This window comes from Macrobrachium rosenbergii, chromosome 3 (genome assembly GCF_040412425.1).
Source record: "Macrobrachium rosenbergii isolate ZJJX-2024 chromosome 3, ASM4041242v1, whole genome shotgun sequence".
Taxonomy (NCBI): Eukaryota; Metazoa; Arthropoda; class Malacostraca; order Decapoda; family Palaemonidae; genus Macrobrachium; species Macrobrachium rosenbergii.
This window is the reverse complement of record NC_089743.1, coordinates 91,441,916-91,463,812: the sequence shown is the minus strand read 5'-3', so window position 1 is coordinate 91,463,812 and position 21,897 is coordinate 91,441,916. Positions and strand designations below refer to the sequence as shown.

Genomic DNA, 21,897 nt, shown 5'->3' with positions numbered 1-21,897 from the left:
CATCAACTCCTGTTTCTCGTCCATTCTTCAGCGTTGCACCCTTACTTCCTACACCAGTTACAATGTCATATATTGGAAGACAATTGAGCAATACTGTTCTCTTGTTAAAACTGGAATATGTATCCTTTTCGATATGACGACAAGAGAAAAGTTGGTATTCTCTTACCAGACACGACTGAATATCCCACTGGAAATAAAAACGACATATGATATCTTTTGATGAAAATGCAATGGATTCATTTCGATGGGCTCACAAAACAGGCGTGTGTTTTCGTGTATGAGAGCGCCAGCGAGTGTGTTACGTCACCGAGTCTTCAACAGACCAACGTTACCTAATGCAAGGAACGTAGAACCTGACTTGAGCTCATCTCCGCAGGCAGAGGCCAACCGTCAAATTTCGGGAAATGACGCATCTACTCGTTCCGTCCACAGTCGGGTTCGCTGTGTTGTAAACAACGAACAGGAACTGGTCTGAACGTTTATGAAAGTGAAAATTAGACTACTACAGTACTACTAACTACTAATGTTGCGGTACAAAAAAAATGGCTTCGCAATTACATGAATATTCAAATGGAGAAATAAAATGCACAAAGGCGCAATGCAATGTTCTAAATCAAAACTGAACAGGCACGAAGCTTCCGAGAAAGAATTTCAACCAAATAATAATGATGATAAGAGTATGGTCAGGCGGAATTAAAAATTAAGAGAAGCAAGTCAAACCGAATGGAGAGAGAGAGAGAGAGAGAGAGAGAGAGAGACAAATCAAGGACCATGAGTACCTTATAAAGTACTACCGTCTTCCACTTTCAGCAGCACTTTCATTAACAATACAAGCTGGCCTTAGAACACAAAACGCGAGATTGAACTGTACAGCATTAGCACATACTAACTACAAAGGTCCCTTCGTTTCAACACTTGCTTTATCTCACCACCCCACCATTCCGCAACAGAAGGGTAATGTGGAGTGCCTTCAAGATGCTGTTACAGAATTAAAGTTCTTTGGAGCGATTAAAAGTTTGTGTGATGAAAGTGAAGTTTGCTAGAGTATATGTGTACCGGAGCGACTGATTCATATCTCTACGAATGAAATCACTTTGTTTCACTTTGTTTGGTTTACTGTACAGCCCTCCACGGGGACAATTCCCTCTCTGGCGGGCCCTTGTACGTTTTCAAAATAAGGGGCTTCTTATATTTTATAATTGTCTTTCAGTGTTTTCTCGTCAATATCGTAGCTCCTGCAGAATAGGAGTCTTTAGTTCAAGAGAAGAAAATTAGACGTGGGGGTAAATTTGTAAGATGGAAGGATGAGACGTGAATTGAGTGGAATGGCTGCTATTTGCAAACGATACAGTACGAATTCTGAATAGTGGTGATAAATCGCAGAAACTAAGGAAAGAGTTTGCACTGAGTGAGATTTAGAAGCTAAATGGAAACCAAAAAGATGGCGCATTGAATTTTAATATGGATTTTGGAAGAATGGAAGCCAATGAATTTTAATAACGATTTTGAAGAATGGAAGGCCCAGTAACTTTTAGTAAATATAATTGATGACGGTTAAATGAGAGATGTGAAACAAGGTAACAAGGTAGCAAGGCGAGCACAAAAGATTTCGTAGAGATCTGGAGTCTACTGTAGTAGACCGTGACGAAAGCCAAAGTAGAAACGTATGAAGAGATTGTTGAGCCAACTCTCCTTTACGTAATAGTGCTCGATGTTGACCATAAATGAAATACAATAAGGATTAAGCTATTCAGAATAACTGGAAGGATGGATTATTGATGGAAGGACGGATTAGTGTTTGGAAAAATAAGAGGTCAACCGCTTGGGGTGAAGACCAGAAAATTCGGAAATATGAGGAAAGCGGAAGAACAGGTGTGAGTGTATGAGGCAGATTGTGTTGCGAAAGTTAGCTGCGTCGGTGGTTCATCCACAATTCAGCAGTTAGCGTGATTGTGGCAGTCAAGATGTACGGGAAATGGATGAATATCCAGTCTGCATTAAGCCATTTCCACTAGTACTAACCTCTGCCTATATAACACCTGACCGTGGAGAAATGGATGGCAAAACAGTTCTACTGTAGGCTTGCTATCAACACTCTATGAACAACTATGCTGTTGTCGAATCATTGATAAAACTATGAAGAAGATCCACCATCCTCTAAAGTGATCAAGTTCACATACAAGAGCCACGCTCTTAACGAAGCCATAGGCAACTTTAAAATCAACCTGGAGCTCTAAAAGTTACGGACAACAGACTCATCATTTTAGTTCTTATTGGAGTTTCGGCTGCGGTCAAGCTTTGTAGCCTATGCTAATATTGCACCAGCACCGGTTTTTTGCCATGCCCTTAGGTTACGTTAGGTAACGCTAGACTCATTAGCCTGTAATGATTTGGACGTGGGAAACTTAAAACGATTATTTTCAATTACATTCTATGGTTAGTTTTCAAGATATGGCGTCCCGCTTTTTTCGGGGAAAGATCTCGGTACTCGGCTACATCTCGGGAAAATACGAACCGGCAGTCGTTCATTCAACCGTTCTACCTTACCCGTTCCTCAGCCTCCCAATACCATTCTTGACTCTCACTTTCAGAATCTGAGAGAGAGAGAGAGAGAGAGAGAGAGAGAGAGAGAGAGAGAATGTAGGTCGGTGGATGCCGAATGCAGCCTTTGCTCACAAGCCAAATTATGTTCTGCAACATTTTCCTCCTCTTGCGAGTATTGCGAGTATTTGAGAAGTAGGATTCCACTCACAAGAGCAACAGGTTCCCATTTTCTCATCCGCCTACGTGGCTGGCAGTTCGTTCTGACTCGGAACTGTGGATGAGGTCATACGCCTTCTCTCAAATCAAGAAAACTCACAATCGCTCGGCGAGTAAATGACATGGCAAGTCTCACAGTCACTTACCTTTGGGAGTGCAACGCTAAACACTGATTTGATCATTCAACAGCCGATATCGGATGCTGGTACTGACTCTTTGAGTTGTTGATAATTAGATTTCTTCCAATTTGTTTCCATTTTTTAAATATCTTTGGATTATGAGAAGTGTAGGGTTACTTAAATCAACGTTCTGACAGAGTATAGCCTATAGCAGGTAAAAGATTTTTATAATCAGAAGTATTGTAGTAATTTTGCCTTGTAGTCAACGAATTACTGAGAGAGAGAGAGAGAGAGAGAGAGAGAGAGAGAGAGAGAGAGAGACAATCGTGCCTCAGAATAAAGTGACGTCACTGAACGAGACATGACCGCGCAAGGAACAGGTTACCTTTGCCCTTACCCAAATTTTTTTTTTTTTTTTTGTGGGTTTTCCTTTGTTTTGTCACACATGTTTAGGGCAGGAACTGATTCTGTCACATGTCTGGTTCCCTCTGCTGCCAACGCGAGTCTCTCTTCCTTCAGGAAACAGAAAGGACAAGCCTGAATTCCTTTTCATTCCCATTTTCTTCGGGCCTGGGCTATGAGAGGGTATTAGGCTGGTGACATTCTCACATTCCCTAATTTCCTACTTTATTTCAGTCTGGGCTGGAACTGAAGAATAAACTGGTAGTGTCAATCAAGGTCTAGACCTTGGTGTCAATGGTCATTCCTCTTTGTATAAATATAAATATAAATATAAAAATATAAATATATGGTACTACTGCAATGTCCAAACAAAAACATATTGCCAAGGCAAAACGAAACCTCATTATCTGCCAAATAAAAACTCTGGGAGCAAAGCTGAAGAAAGAATGGCCAAAACAGAAATGGCGGACAAGACGCATCACAAATGGCGCGTGTATCCCTTGCCGAATGGGACACCAATCTGCATGCTCGACAGAGCTACGAAAACAGACGTGGCGTGGTTACCAACTTCAGGACTGACCAACAAAATAAAAGCATCAATACCAGCGCTTCTGTGACGCAATCTGATACATCCACAAAATATCAATGTATAAAGAATATGTAACTGAAAGATTAAAGAATCTTTTGGTCGAAACATGCAGCTCAAATCTCGAAGTGCTGAAGAACTTGTTGTGGGAAGCAGTACAGAGTCAAAACCTCGTGATTAAGCAACGCTGTCTGCAACATTGCAGGATAAACCTTGCAAATGGCGCTGCTCGCTTCATTTCTGAAGGAAATTAATGCTTGGCTAATCGCAGCTGCAGTTTAGGGCAATGGTTTTCAGCTCTTAAAAAGAAACACATGTTTATGTATAATGTATATGAATAGCATACGACATTAAGTGTAAATGGATACAGGAATCTGCTGAGGTCAAGACACAGGGGCGTGGGAATAGCAAGCTCACCGTTAAGCCTGTACCTTTCTGGCACCGACACTTATAATACACACACACACACACACGTATCTATATTATATATACATATATATGTGTATGTGAATTATACAGTTCTACCTTAGTCATACTTTAAACTCGATTTTCTTAAAAAAACAAACTTCCTTTTCGTTCCTGTTCCAAAATTGTCTTCTTGGCGTGGGTCCATTTTTGCTAAATTGCCCTCTGAAAGGATTATTCTCACGGACAAAACTCCTTATAGGACCATACTCCCACCACAAATATAAAAGAAGACGAATCCTTGCACACGGCACAAGACTACGTAGTTGGCTACTTCAAGAACTAAAAAGACGCGACAACTTCCAGCGAGAGATTCCAGACACGACATGGAGACCAAAAGACAATTACTAACCTCTGTAATCGACAAACACAAGGGATCTCTGCTTTAAGGACCGACAGGAAACCTCCAAAAATAAATGAGAGTAGAGTTATTTTAATCAACCTATGCGGCAAACTCCCTTTTTTTTTTTTTATCTTAGTCTCAGACAACAGAATATATCTGTTGCAACAAAAACGACGCAAAGTTTAGACTGCCAGACCGGTATTATACTCTTTCATGATATGATTCTTATTCTGAAGGAACTGAACAACGAACACTACAGGGATTCTTGCTGCCTATATATTCAGAATCACGCACTTAAAAGCTGCGATACTTGCAGGCTTTCACTTGGAACAAACTAAACATAAAATGAACCTAAGCTTCACTGATGTACAAAATGCAATGTCTGACGAAGTGATTATATACAGAACGCACACTTTAGGCCGCAGGTCAAGCGCTGGGACTTATGAGGTCATTCGGCGTTGAAATGAAAATAGACAGCAAAAAGGTTTGAAAGGTGTAACAGGAGGAATACCTCAAAGCAGTTGCACTATGAAACAACTGCTAGAAATGTATGGAAAGTTAGGTGGAAGAAAGAATATGAAAGGAGGTACAGTAAAAGGAATGACAGGCGTTGCAGCTAGGGGCCGAAGGGACACTGCAAAGTAATGCCTACAGTGCACCCCCTACGGAAAGATGAAGAGATTATAAACACGAACATGCAAGTTTGACAAAAGATTAATGCTGAGGTGAGAATGTGATAAGAAATGCAGTTACGTAAATAAAATTTACGCGTGATTCAAATGAAAAGCTTGATTGTGACGGAAAAACGTCTGTGCGTCATCTCAAGCGTTAACATTCAATAGAGGAATTTCACAGATTATGAGAAGTGTAACAAAAAAAAAAAAAAACAAAGATCGATAAATTCCTACGTGCAGGAATTTATCGCAGGCTGAAAAGCATTTCCATAATGAAAGTATGAGAGTTAGGAAACTAAGCCAAATGCGGAAAATAATAATAATAATAATAATAATAATAATAATAATAATAATAATAATAATAATAATAATAATAATAATAATAATAATTAAGCAGTAACACAATTTTGGTTCCACGAGGAAATTTAATTATATAAAAGCAGCGACGAGTATATCAAACCTTCGCTATCTTAAGACATTATTCCTCTCTTCTTCACCGTCTCCTAACCACTTCCATCATTTGCTTTCTATGTTACTTTTTCTTTACTTTCATTTTTCGTTTCTCTCGTGACGTTCATTTATCATCTGATTTTATTTCGCTTTCTCCCTTTTCCTAGCTTACCCTTTATCTCTGCTTCCCCTTCTTTTATTATTATCTCACTTGCACTCGCTATTCTATCTTCGTCTTCTTTACCCTTGTCGCCAAAAATTCTTTTTACCTCTTTATTCCACTTCCCTCTTTATTCTTTGTTTACTTCGTCACCTATATTTACTATTACTTTTTCTGCTTTATCGCGACCTTATTCCTTGTGCCTTTCATTATGGAAATATTCACCTGTATTTCTCATGAGAGGGATTTCATGAAGTCAGTCTCTCTCTCTCTCTCTCTCTCTCTCTCTCTCTCTCTCTCTCTCTCTCTCTCTCTCTCTCTCTCTATATATATATATATATATATATATATATATATATATATATATATATATATATATATATATATATATATATAATATATATAATATATATAACTTTGCTCGTATAATATATATAAGTTTTAATTTCCGTAATTTAAAATAAAACATATATATATATATATATATATATATACATATATATATATATATATATATATATATATATATATATCATTACACAGTTACAAGATGAAAAAACTTTTTTTTTTTTTTGTGACCTGACAATCATCAAGTTTTTAATTTTCCGTGATTTAAAATAAACATATACAGTATATATACATTTTTATACATATATAACCGATATATATACAAACCTACAGTCACATCATCATTATCATTCGTTCCAAGATGAAAAAATTTTTTTTTTTTCGAAATGGAGAATGGACTATGAATATATAAGGTCCCTCAGGGCACGAGGAGGGCCAAAGGGATACCCGTGCAGTGACCTGACAAAAGCTTTCCGTCTCGTCGCGACTTTTGTGGGCCGCAATCGACTTCGTCGTGAGGCCATTTTTGAACTTTGCACCCAACCGTTCAATTCAAACCTGTTTCAGTCACGTCGAAGTATCATTCGTTCCTCACTATCTTATATATTTCTCTTGATTCGAGAATGGAGAATGGACTATGAATATATATATATATATATATATATATATATATATATATATATATATAACATATAAAAACAAAACAAACATCTATACGTCTCGAACTATCGCCTTCTGACAACATCAGCTCGATCCCAAAGGTGGGTCGCGCCATGTAACATACGCTACCGGGGTCAAACGATTGAAAGGCCTCGGTTACGATCTACCCCATGCCAAATCAAAAGCCCTCAAAAATTTATTTCTGTTCCACATACAAAAATGAAAAAAGTGTTAAAAATTATATATATATATATATATATATATATATATATATATATATATATATATATATATATATATATATATCGATATAATATTATATATATATACCTACAAAGTCATTCAACGCTGAGAGGAAACAATAATTATTAGAAGAGGGTGCAAAATCAGCTGGAGGAAAGAATATCAACGGAGGTACAATAAAAGGAGATGTCACAGGAAGTACACTCCGTATACAGATGAGATAATGATGAGATGGAGACGGGGATAGCTTGGGCATACCCTCTGCCCACCCAGGAAGATTCGTGCCAGCTGGTGGGGTCCTCTGGGCACGAGGAGAGAGGGGGGGCTTAATTCGGATGAGAGCTGTGAGGATGGAGGCTGGGGATGGACGGAAATTTGTGAAAGTGAAATTATTACATACATATTTCTAAAATAATTATATACGATTTTGGCATTTGCATTTGGACCTGGCCCGAGAAATTCATTTAAAGCTGAATTTTTAAAGATCACAGGAATTTAAAGATGATATACAACGTAAAGGTCGACAAATGATTTATGGGGAAATGTGAGTATTTTCTTTGTTACTGAAGCCCGTATTTATTTTAAAATGCAGAATTAAACAATTACTTTTTTTTAAATATAATATTCATTTCGAGAGGATCTTTTTTTTATTTGTTATAGTTTCTGAACAGTGGTTGCTAGGCCTTTCGACTACAATGGTCCTTTACTAGCAGACTGAACAGAAATATAAAAGAAATATATATGGCAACTGTCAGTTATACGATCTTTCTCGTAAACTTACCTTTATATTTATATTCAGTCTGCTAGTAAAGGACCATCGTAGTCGAAAGGCCTGGCAACCACTCCGTTGTTTCACTTTCTCTCGTGGTAATTGCCTTTGTGTGTGTTATTTACAAACCTGCCATCTCTGATTCCCTTCACATCACCAATCCACCTCTTCAAACAAAACTTATGTCCATATTTCTCACCTACGCTAGGCTAACCTACCTACCAACTTTTCCTACCCACACATATAGCAAAACACTCCACTTCCATTTGGCAGAGCTGATTCGACAATCTCTTCATTAATTCCACCTTTTACTTCCACAAGACACTTTCAATCGCACTTTCCATCTTCCAAACCTTTTGCAGAGACCCTGCTGCCTTCTTTGTTTCACATATTCGGAGAGTCGTTCTTTTATCCAATCCCAACTTCCACAACATAGGCCTAAATTCCTGGTTGAATTCACCATCTCGGCATTCAATACTCCGTCTACTTCGCTCTCAAGCATATCTGGTAATTAAATAAAACCTAAATTAACTATTTTGTTAGATTTCGTATTCGACCAGGTTTGTTATGTCGAGTTTACATACAAGGATTAACATTCATGATAGTTCGGGAACCAGTTTGTTACATACCGACAGACCCAAGTATACCGGACATTTACATAACCACTTTCAAGTGGTGTCGAAAGAGGAATCTGCCTACACGATACATAATGTACGTCTAAATAACGAAAGCTGTCAGTCACCAAGATTTAACTAACGCTTTTGCATATACATACAAGTATGGGAATATTTTGTCAAGCTAGACCTATCCCAGACAAGCTACCCTTATACGAGAAAGATTCCTGTACAACCTAAAGTGTGTGAAGTTGATGAACGACTTTAGCATCCAACGACTAAGCATTAAGTCCACTCTTACGATAAATTTAACTTTTCACAACAGAAAAAAGCAGGAATCTGAAACTCCAACTAATCTGAAGATAAATTTAACTTTTCACAACAGAAAAAAGCAGGAATCTGAAACTCCAACTAATCTGAATAATGTTGGGAGAGGCGATGGAACCCCCACTAACCCACCTAAACGAGTATGGGTACAATTTTTCGATTCGTAGGGACATGTGGGTTCCCTAGCCACCTGAAGAAACACAAAAGTGATTACATGCAATTTTTTGTCTTAGGAAAAAATGTCCTGAAACACAAACAAGCAACGGATTCCTCAAGCCACGACAAAACTTGAAGGTATCGTTATACAAACTGCTGTCGGTTACAGAGGATTGTGTTGTAATGACAGTACCCGGTCTCCGATGTATTTTATTGATGAACAAACAGCGACTGTGGATGTACCACTGGTTTTGGAATATGCCAAAACATGAGTAAACACAATGGTAAAGAGAACACCACGAATCAAAATAATGATGAATCAGTAACGTTGGGGTCTTTGAAGAAACCACAAGAGAACACCACGGTCCCGTGAAGACGTGAGCATGACTCTTACGTTAGTCCCATTTTATAATAGGTGGTGGTTTTTACATTAATTAGTCCATCTGTCCGTGGTTGCTCCATCTGCACCATTAGGCTTAGGGTGATACTATTATCTATGTTCCAATTGCCACGGGAGACATCCATGACGGTTGTTCAATTAAGACTGAGATACTGACCAAACAGGTGGCGTGAGATAGCGATGTAGGCGCCATTGTGTACGCAAATATTGGCACTTTTTCACTACCAACCCCCTTTTTTTTTTTTTTTTTTACTCTAGATGATGTGCCGATTTCCTGTAAGAAGTCACGGGATGAGTTGCTAGTCTCGCACCCTGCCCAAAAGGTGGTCAAGGGATTTTGTGATAACGGGTTTTAGGAATTCCTTGGGAGTCATCCGTCTCAGTCCTGACCCCATCCAGCGAACGTAGTACTACATTATATATATATAATATATATATATATATATATATATATATATATATATATATATATATATATATATAATATATATATATGTATGTGTGTGTGTGTGTGTGTGTGTGTGTGTGTGTGCGCGCGCGCGCGCGCGCGCTCGCTTCTATTACAAGTTGTCTAGAAGAATGCTACAGCCCACAGACCGCAGTGGGGAACACACCCCCATACAGAATGGGGAATGGGGAATTTATGAATAAACTAAGATAATGACAGAAAACAGAAAATAAATAAGGAACGTTAACTATCGCAGATAATGAATCACTGATTTCAGACTTACGCCAACGTCTCAAACCAACAACAAAAAATTAAATAAAAATAATTGTACCAAGTTTGAACTTTTCAACTTCTAACGATTCAACTACGGGACAGGGAACATCGTTCCTCAATTTGCTAACAACAAGAATAAAACTTCTAACGTATACAAAACAGTCACGAACTTAACCTGCACAAAAAACACTGACGTAGCAGCCACTCCTAAATTTTCAACGCAGACTGTGCCAACTCAATGCCAAAATAAGCTATTTGGTACCAAGGCCAAACGCTTCGTAACATTTTAATCAAAAATCTTTTCCGTTTTACTGCTTTTTATTGTTATTTCAGGCAACAGAAACTTTAAAATGTTTTAACTTTCTTATACGGACGCTTCAATGTGGCCACTATCAGAAATATCGACAAAAAATGAGTAAAATCTGCTGTTCAATTCCACCAGGTGGAATGTCATGCCTTCACCTTGGACACGGGTGAGAGAACCGCCTCCTACCTAGTGCCAGGCATTGGTACGAAGTGAAAGGCATACCAGCCCACGTTAGCATAAGCTCAGGAGGTACATTCTCACTGAAAAATAAGCCTATGTAACTTCCCAGATGCGTATGATTAGGCCTATATCTAAGTAAAAGCAATCAGCATGAACAATCTCCATGAAATGACGAACCTCAATATTAAACGAAAGGGAACACTAAATAACCAATTACAACTATAACAAGTAAAAAAAATCGAGTTTTCTGTACAGCGTATAAAACCTTCAGTCACGGCAAGGTGGTGGCATGCCCTATAGCGTTGCCAGGCGCACGATCATGGCTAACTTTAACCTTAATTAAAATAAAAACTATCGAGGCTAGATGGCTGCAATTTGGTATGTTTGATGATTGGAGGGTGGATGATCAACATACCAATTTGCAGCCCTCTAGCCTCAGTAGTTTTTAAGATCTGAAGGCGGACAGAAAAAGCCATCTCAATAGTTTTCTTTTACAGAATAATAATAATAATAATAATAATAATAATAATAATAATAATAATAATAATAATAATAATAATATGGCGTGCCTCTAAACTCTGGGGTAATGGAATTCATCTTAGATGAAAAAGCGTTTACTAAAAACTATTAAATATTCCGAGTAATAAATGATTATCTATACCTTGATATAGCTATAGGTTTCTTTACACACGAAATAATGAGTATAGTAATACTGGCAGCAATAAATGAATAACAACGTACTAATGAAGGTAAAGGAATAAGAAATTCCTTTGCTGAAGATATTTCCAAATGAGAAAATGCAACATTTAACTTCAAAAGGAAAAGAATTATTAAAAGAAATTAATTTAAAACCCCAAAGCTCATTGATTCTACGAAGCTATAACGAGAGAGAATATCTACATCATTATGGCATTTGAAAGTATTTATGAGTCATTTAACAAAGCAAAGAATTATTGTGCATTTGAAAGCATTTATGAGTTATTTTACAAAGCAAAGAATTATTAATTTTTTTTCCTTAAGGACAAAAACACTTCTTATTTCTTACAGAGAACTCAAACGTCCAAGAAACAAAATAATACAGGCCTAAAGTAAACTTATCTTTTTTCCAAACATCACGATAAAAAAAAATTTACTTTCATTTCATTTCACAAATGGCCTGGAATTCCTTCACTTTCTCTCCACGTTAAAACACCACAGATTTTCTGGCTTGAACAAACATCAACAGACCCTCGATGTTCAAATGAAAAGGGTGCAATAACATTAGTATGAAACTGGCACCAGGCAAGCTTAATCGAAAAATGTTTTGAGAAATCAGTTGGAATTCGTTATTTACATACCGTACACTTCCACTGCTGATCAGACTTCTGTGTAGTAGGAGTTTGAATTGACTGAAGTTGCTGTACGTTACATTGCGCAGTGGGTTCGTCCACGATTCCCCAAGTCAAGGTATGCTACATTACACACACACATATTACACATATATATTACATATCCATATGTATTGAGAGAGAGAGAGAGAGAGAGAGAGAGAGAGAGAGAGAGAGAGAGAGAGAATGCTCTGAACCCACAGTGACTGCCATTGTAGCAGTCAATTCCTTGCTAACGTCAGTTTAAGCGGAAACACTTTCTCATTTCCGTTGACTTACGGTGATTAATTTCCGGAAGACCATTCAACTCGTTAAGTATAATATCGAATTAATATCCAACCTTGTAAAATATTGAACAAAAAATAAAAATATAACGTACAGGGGACTTTAAAAAATGTAAGTAATTAAATCACTTGCTACAGTAAATCTCTGGATGATAACTTGTATCAAAAATTATTTTACCGTAATATCAGGGGTTTGTTTCCAAAGTAACGCTTTAATTACCCGTATAAGTTGCAATATATTTCACGCGTCATTCACTGGGAATTTTCACCATGTCACCCGTGTAGTTTAAACAAATTATATCATTTATGTTTTTACTAAAAAAACCTCAAAACTTGAAAAACCACCTCGATTTAAATAAAACAATGATAATTCATACACACACACATATATACTATATATATATATATATATATATATATATATATATATATATATATATATATATACATATATATATATATATATATATATATATATATATATATATATATATATATATATATATATATATATATATATATATAAATGAACCAAATGTCAAACTGTTTGGTGGCCATTCTGCTATACTTCTTCAAGAGGTATAACTGGACTTTGACCTTTCCTCTGAAATCGCGCACGGTTCCAGGAGGAAAAATAATACCAGCAATTTGTAAAGCCAGTGATTAAAAAAATCAAGTCAAATTTATAAGCTCATAACCAGGCGTCACACAATCAAAGATCCATTATTTGCATCCTACAGCTTCAAACTGTGACTAAGGTATTAGACTAAGGTATTAAGGGGCTGTCACCTAAGGAGAAACGTTTTTAAAAATATAATTTTCAAGAAGAATAAACCACTTAAACAAGAGCATTTTTGACACACAAGAACTAGGTTACGGAAACTAAACAGTAACTATAACTAACAAGTAAACGTTGCTCCAAAAAACATAACGATGACAACACCTTAGCAAGAACCAGGGTGGCTGATAGCCCACTAAGTTTATACAACCCAGCAGACGACGCGTCGGTTCGAGAGCTAGGCCTATACGCCCAAAACTACTATACAAAGGTCTACGCCAACCTTCTTTTTGCACGAGGAAAATTGTTCTACGGCCCTAGGAATGGTAAAAAAAAGATACGACTAAGGACATAACGGTCCATACTAGGCTAACTACTGTATTGTATGTTAACCGTCAGATCTGGGAGACGTTGTTCTACAACAACTGGACTTTCAGCCATTCTCATACCGCCACTATATTGCGTTTTAAATGAACATTTATTTTGTACAGTCTGAGCTTCCCTTCCAAGCCAGAGTCTACAGAAAATATGATGAGGGTATAGGAAGACCTTTCTGCCTCTTGAAGGAAGGAAGGTTATATGTTCAGAAAGACGAAGAGTGACCACAGAAGCAAGCGGACACGGGAGTGCAATGCACAAGAAAAATCATCAATACCAACAACAAACCAAAGAATTCAAGAACCACTTTAACATTATCCAAAATTATGTTCTCATAAGATTGAAAAACCTAAAGATATTAAAATACAGTACGCCTAACCATAGAGTTTATTACCCCTGTCACACAAAAAAATATAGATAACATTATTTTGTACAGTGTATTAGCATACATAACATGGTCCCAGTAGCTGAGGTTTGAGACCTCTCCTTCCCAGAGAGGTACCAGAAATGGTCCCATTTCTAGAAAACCCACTGTGCCCCAGTCGTTCTCAATAGTATGTACCCCGGGTTGGTTAAATGCGGTTTCGGCAACAGCGGAGAAGGGCATGGGGGCATTCAATCTCATCCCAAAAAGGTTTGCTGTTAACCGGACGGCTAATGCCCCCTGGAGTTACCCATTCTCCAGGAAGAAGGTGGGTGATAGAAATAACACAAGCATTTGTACCCAAAAAGTGACAGTACAGCAGAGTAAATCAAACTAATAATATTCAAACCAGTTTACAAAACTGGTAAAGAATAACTTGAGATCTTTGTGTTGTTCAGTGAACTTCACTATTATTATTATTATTATTATTATTATTATTATTATTCAACAAGACGGACACCAAACACATACCAAGTAATCTCCCAGAGTTGAATGACCAAATGTGAAGAAAAAGTTTCATTTGAATATAAAAAATCTAAATTTCATAAAAGCTATATATAATCACATATGACTTACAGGTGGAACCCATTCTATTTTCTACTGAAAGTCTTACAGCCATATGGTGCACGCTTCGATAAACACTAGTTACTCCACAAGCTAAACGCAACCTTTAGTTTTCAATTTTCATATAAGCAATTTTAACTTCAGTTTATTAAAATAATTTAGTGTTCTTGTCATCGGTACATCTGAGAAAAAAATTAACATTCTAGATAAAGAAAATCGTGGTAAAATAAGTACATTAAAATTATAACTCAAAATAGAACTTCTAACAGAAAACCGCACAAAACTCTCCAGTCAACGCAACATTTACCATATTTAGCCAAAATCATTGTGGCCAGACGTACGCTCAAATAATCCCCCCCCAACCCCTCCCCAGGGGAGGTCCTCAACACAGGGACCTTCCTCCCTCACCCCTGCTCTCACGTGGGATCGCCCTTCCATTACCTTCAACTTCCAACAGTCCTCCCCCGAGGAGGACCAAAATGTGACCCGGAGCACCTGTCATGTTTGACACTTCATTTCGGCCCTGAGTGATGTACGACGACTGTCCTTCGATGGTCGGAATAGTGTCAGATTAAAATACCGATTTGCCGTAGAACCCTGAGATGTCAAATGAGTGTTGTTTGGATTCAAAAGAGCGAAAAATAAACGCCTCCGTCAACAGCCATCTCTCAGATGTGAACTCTGGCTGGCTTACTTCCTCTCTCCCTCTCTCAGTCCTAGACGCAACCAACGTTGCTCAGTCGACATCATCTTCCAGCGGCCACACCTTCCTTTACCCTCGACTCCACTCCCTAAATCAGCTACACCACACTCCAAACGGTCCTCCCACCCCCCAAAACAAAAAGCCCGGACACACACACACACACACACACATCCTCCTAATAGTACACATAGGGATGGAAAGAAAGCGTGCGGACAAAGTACAATGGGAACAACTGAATTTCCTTTGTTGCCCTGAAGACGGTTTCATCTCGTGCACGGAATTGCAAAAAAAAAATTGCCCAACTCGTGTCGAGGTCCATAACCGAATTGCAAACATAACCCGTCATAAATCAACACAAATTTTGCCTTTACATAACTACGTGAGGATAAATGCTCAGGAGATTACGGATAGATAGGTCTAAGCCTCTCTTTTGTAATGAGACCATTGTCTATTAGATGAGAGATCGTTGGCATATCTTAAATATTATAACCAACTGATTCAATGAAGAGCGAGACTGATCTCATATTTTGTCTAATGAATATTCTGTGGACGACTTCAGCTAATTCTCAGAAGTACGCCGGCCTAAACGAGGTTAACATTAATCAAGAACTGGTCACCTGGAATTCCAAGTTGGCTTAGAATTTACGCGTTTCAAGTAATGGTACTTTTTTTTCTTTCTCATGTTTCTCCCGGTATTATTTTCAGGTATGACCATTTTTTTTTAAACTGCTTACCTCGATTATTGTTTTTCCTATGTCTACCGATAAAAATCGCTCAATCTGACAGTCCAAATGTTAAAAAATACACTTCAATGTGGGTGCCTCATATTGTTATATGGAAACACTTCAAAAATTGTTTAACAACGACGCAAACTTCACCCTATTCTTGACTTTAAAAGAACTTCGAATAAAACAGGGCATTAAATGCCCTCGGAATACTACTGGGATGCCAAACGAAATTGGGAGAGAACATTAAAACGAGCACAGCAAGGTTGTGGCTTATATCAATCCACTGTTGAATGTAATTACTAAAACTGGAGTTTTGACTGGTGGGCTAATTGGTTTATTTCAGGGGTTAGAATTTAAATGTCACATTTTCTCAAACAAACCCAAAACACAAATATATGTTTTATTATATCGACAAGAAAAAATAACGGAAATATCAGATGTTATATCAATCCACTGGGGTTGACGTAATTACTAAAACTGTAAGGTTTTGATTGGTGGGCTTAATTGGGAACCTCAGGTGACCCTGCCTTAAATTTTGCGTTTTAGTCTAAACCAGAAAACAGATATGTTTTAGTATTCTGACAAGAAAAAAGTACGATTAATATCAGAGTATTCCACTTTGAATAGTACAATTATCTCTAAGTACAGTATTCCACTTTGAATAGTACAATTATCTCTAATACTAGGCCTAATTCCACTTTGAATAGTACGAATCTATAAGTACAGTATTCCACTTTGAATAGTACGATTATCTATAAGTACAGTATTCCACTTTGAACAGTACGATTAGCTATAAGTACAGTATTCCACTTTGAATAGTACAATTATCTCTAAGTACAGTATTCCACTTTGAATAGTACAATTATCTCTAAGTAGGCCTACAGTATTCCACTTTGAATAGTACGATTATCTGTAAGTACAGTATTCCATTTTGAATAGTACGATTATCTGTAAGTACAGTATTCCACTTTGAATAGTACGATTATCTGTAAGTACAGTATTCCATTTTGAACAGTACGATTATCTGTAAGTACAGTATTCCACTTTGAATAGTACGATTATCCCTAAGTACAGTATTCCACTTTGAACAGTACGATTAGCCTATTTATATGTACAGTATTCCACTTTGAATAGTACGACTAAAATCTTAATGGAAACTCCACGATGTATCTATAATTCCTTAGAAAATCCACGTGATACATTAATGTAAATTATAATACGAGGCACATTGTAAGATTTAACATTTTCATAAACAAGGCTTTTCCTTTAGAGGAGGTACAGCCTCTGAAGTTGCAACTGACTTGTCAAGCAAGCTTCCTTCCACAGGGGAGAATGTAAAAATGGAGAAACTTTGGAAAAGCAAACACTCATAAGGCCATCAGGAAAGACTTACGACAAAGCCAATATTTAATTGTTTACTTGTTAAACGGTTAAACTGCCACTTCTAACAAGCGGATTAGGTATCCAGACCACATTCACCATGACAACTGGGATTAATTAAGTTTAAATGAATAGAATGCAAAGAACAGAAAACTGGTCAATACCAACAATTTAAAGGCCTTCGGTTGATGACAAACCATATTCCACAACCTCACATGCCTGCAAACGCCTGCGAAAATATGTCATGCAAACACTACAGCCAGCAAGCAACGAAATTCCTAACTCATCGATTGCCAATTAACATTCTCTGCCAAGACACTCGCTAGCTCTGCAAATACTTCTAAATGATGCTTGCCTTGGGGTATTGTTCATAAAGGCTTCAAGCAGCTCGAATTGTTTGCCAAAAACTTGCGTTCTTGTGCCCGGCCTTGATATATCCTTAGCTTGCAAGACCTTCCTAGACTCTGTCATCCATAACGAAGTACCAGATATACAGTTGACTGGGAGCCTTATTCCCTCCTCTTCTGTCAAGTTCAATACCACACACTTCCCTTAAAAGCTTTATTCGTTTTATGAGCAAATAATGGAATGATCATCTTTTGTCCTGTGCTTGAACAGTTGGAATTAAAAGCCTTCACTCTTGGTGCAAATACCTTTTTGCTGTGATGGTTGAAAGTTTACGTGTTAAGGACAATGTTATTAACCCTGGTTATTTAGGGATTATTCTGGTTGATGTTAAGGGGAACATTAGGGCCTAGCCAGTTTTCTTTAAGAGAATAATCCTGCTCTATGAAAAACGTTTCCCAAGGGAAATGTTAGTTTTAGTTAATACGAAGGCAAACGCTCGTTGCTCTAACAGTTACCAAGGAAAACGTTATCTACCTAATTATAAGATATATTACGTAGGATATCTAGTACGCATGCGTTTATTATATCAGCTTCAGATTTCCGAGAAAATAATGGCCTAACATTTTTTTTCTGTTGCTGATAGTTTTTATTGGTTAATTCGTTAACCTCCATATGTACCATCGGTGGTACATTGTAAACAAGACTTAAAAGGCCATTCGTACCACTGGTGGTACAATTTTGGTTTTCTATGATTTTTTCGTTTCCGTTTTATATAAGCATATCAAAGGGTTAGAAATGTCATAAAATGCTTGCAAATAAAAGTTTAATAATTGGAATTTATAAAAGTAAGAAAATAAAAGAAATCTTTCTGAAATACATACGAAAAATACTGTCACATTCATGATAATGTTGCCACGTAAAAAGTAGGCAAAAAAAGTACAATATTTACAAAATGCTTAAAATTTCAACTTATGAGCTGTACATCATGAGTATGTCAATATGCCACATTTTAGACACATCCTATAACATTAGAACTCATCTGAATGCATTCTTTCAAAGCATGAACGGCATAAATGTGGCTTGCCTTCACACTGACCACATACTATCTTTACTCTCCTGATTTTGTGCTGCAATTTGGCTTCCTTCATTTTTACTAAGTACCCCTTAACATCCTCTGCATCTTTTCCTCACTTCTCTACATTTCCCTTCCAACTCAATCAAAACATGATCTTTTCCCCCAATGGGTGAAAACTCCTTTTCAGTCTATATCTTCAGTTGCTGCACCTGTCAAAAGTGAGAGCACTACAGATTCATGAAATTTAACTGAAATTGGTTTGTGTGAAATCTGTATAGTATATAGGCACTGTCTACTGCTGATCCCAGTAGTACCAACTCTTAACTTGTCTTATGGAGTTACTGGTTTCCATGCTTTCATCTTAAGAGAGCCTAGTACCAGGTGTCTGTGCTACTGGCAACACCATAAAATCTATTACTTTCACATACTATCAAATCAATAACATAATTGGTAACGAATAGCTTCTACACACATCTAGGAAGAGTTTCTCCATCTGAGGAGGATGGCAAAGTGTAATGTTTCTCTTTTCTAGCCGTACATAAAATGTTTCAGGGGAGAACAATATTATCTGCCATAGTGTTTCCATTCGATTCAGATGATTGTTGTCTGATTATTAACCACTGATTCCCTATGACTACTAATTTCTTCATCTTCTAAATTATAATCAGATACACTTTCGGAGGATCTTTTATTCTCATCAGAGCTGCAATCATCATCTAATGGTGATTCTGCATGAACATAAGTTATCGTCATCCATTCTGTTCCTAGGAGAAAAAAAGACTAAATATATACTTACAAATTTAACGTAGAAAACATGCATTGCATATGGACGAATGAAACTCTTTTTAGTAAAAAGTGTCTATGTCAATCAGAATTAAAAACTACACAACAAATCAAGTAGCATAAATATTGAGGTTTTAGAAGTGTAGTGTTTTATTTTGTTTTTATATATTTGCAACCCTGATAATACATAATTCACCAAAATGTTTAACTGATTTGTTTCTATAGGCCTATTCTCTCTCTCTCAAATAATATATATATATATATTATATATATATATATAAAGTAAAATGCCTTGTAAAATCAATTTAACGCTTAGAATTGGTTATCATACTGTATACCACCGGTGTACAAAGGATAAAACAAATGAAAGACATGTGACAACCATCGCCACTTAAGCCACCAGAGTCTAATTTATCTCTGAGCCACCGGTGGCTTATTTGGCGTTAGAGGAACGAAAATGTAAATAAACTGCCTTATGAGCCAAGTGTATCATTGATTTTATACTTTCTTACCCTTCTACACTACCAAACAACCAACTGGCCTGTGCCATTCCTTAACAGCTGTCAAAAACGAACTTGAAAACTGTCAAACTGCTGTATGGGGGTTAACGTGTTAAAATGCGACAAACAGTTTGGATAATAACAGTTACAAATTGGCGTTTCTGTGTAACAGTGTCTTATGTTTCTGACGCTTTGTGATGTTCATGTTTGTAACTGCAAATTCCTTATTTCCGTTATTCCTCTTTTCCACTTGGCCTAAGTAGATTCAGTTCGGTAGCTTATTTTCAAAGACAATTAAAAAAATTGCACAGGGCAAAACTATGGTTCAAGTAATGTTTGCACAGTAAGGTTTTTCAAGGCCGGTGACAATGGTCTAAATGTAAGTTTTTTTTTTCAAATTTAGTCCCGATAGTATATGAGGAATAAGAGGGTCCCTAATAGAGAAAGTAGCCTTTCCACAGGAGAGTTAATTGAATTGGAAAGAAGAAACTATTTAGAGAAATAGAACGCGCACAAATTAGATAACATGCTATATACGATGGAAGCAAGCCATCTCCAACTCCTTTCCATCATTATTTCACCTACATACGGGACTTAAGTAACTTCCCTTTAGATATCATTTCTAACAGGTATCCTGCCAACTAACTCCTAATGTTTTTTTTTTATCTTTTATAAGTCGAATGTTCTTTAAAGTATAATTCTCAAACCTTGACTTATAACCGCATCGAACAATTATCGCATAACCTTGTTTCCGGGTTAAATTCCAGTTTATGATTAAGCGTCTTTAGTCCTACCTTGAATTCCAGCCCCAGAGAACCTTGATTGCAAATGTTTGAAGGATTGCACTTCATTAATCCTTTCTCCACTTCGTTTTTTACAAAATAACTACGAGTCCCAGATCCCTTTATATATGATGCATTATTATTGAGTAAATTTGTAAATTTTACGGTGTTTTCCAAATTACAACAGCATCCCTCCGTATACTCCAAGTTGGTCCAAGTCCCATGGAACTAAAACTTGTTTTTCATCTCCCACCACATTTGCGATAAAAAAGATAATTCCGAGACCTTTTCTCGTGATTAAATTGCATTTACTATAAACTCAAATAGCATAGATATGAAACAAGACAGTTTTTGCAATATACCTGTCATTACCAAAACGAAACAGTTTAACATTTAGATCCTTTGTAAATACTCAAAATGGAGTGTGTTCTACGGCAAAAGCCTAAGGCTCTAAAATCTCTTTGGCACGTACTGTGCCCGACATATTGTTTGGTACCACGTTATGGGTACCACGTTAGGGGTACACATGTAAAAGTACCTTCCTCAGACCTTGGGCAGGCCAATTCGGTAGAGCATTTGAACTGTCAGAATTCTAATTGCACAATGTGTAGAACGTCACGGGGTCACATTATACATTCAATTCGTTCAAAAGTTAGGGCCTCACTACTTACGACACTATGAACATAATTAGAAAGAAGATATTGCGTAACACCATTGGGCCGCTAATGCCATTCACTCTAAACCTACACATCCATAGCTCTAAGATATGGCTGTAACAGCTTCTACACGAAATTGGTAATACCACAATGTCACAGTCACCGACAACATATATATAAACCTTTTAAAATTGCAATTCTATGACTAACGAAAACTCGCATTTAAAATACATTACTCTCACCTGAAATCACATGCAAGTAAGATAAAAAAAAAAACTGTATATCCGATATGAGGTTATTGAAAAATGCAGCGATACCACAGTCACAGAGCAACTACGGTTCAAACCAGACTGAACGTGCCCTCGGTCCTTCAGTCCCTCTCAGTCTCAGCCAGAGAAGGTTGGGGGGCCAAAACTCTACCGAACAGAAACCAGTGAAAGGGAAGTTCAACCACTTAGGGGCC

The 21,897-nt window shown here is 37.1% G+C and overlaps 1 protein-coding gene across 1 annotated transcript in view; it reads right to left on the bottom strand.

The window, feature by feature from the left end:
- Window positions 1-21,897, bottom strand: part of LOC136827878 (uncharacterized) — a 162,453-nt gene that overhangs the window by 20,430 nt on the left and 120,126 nt on the right.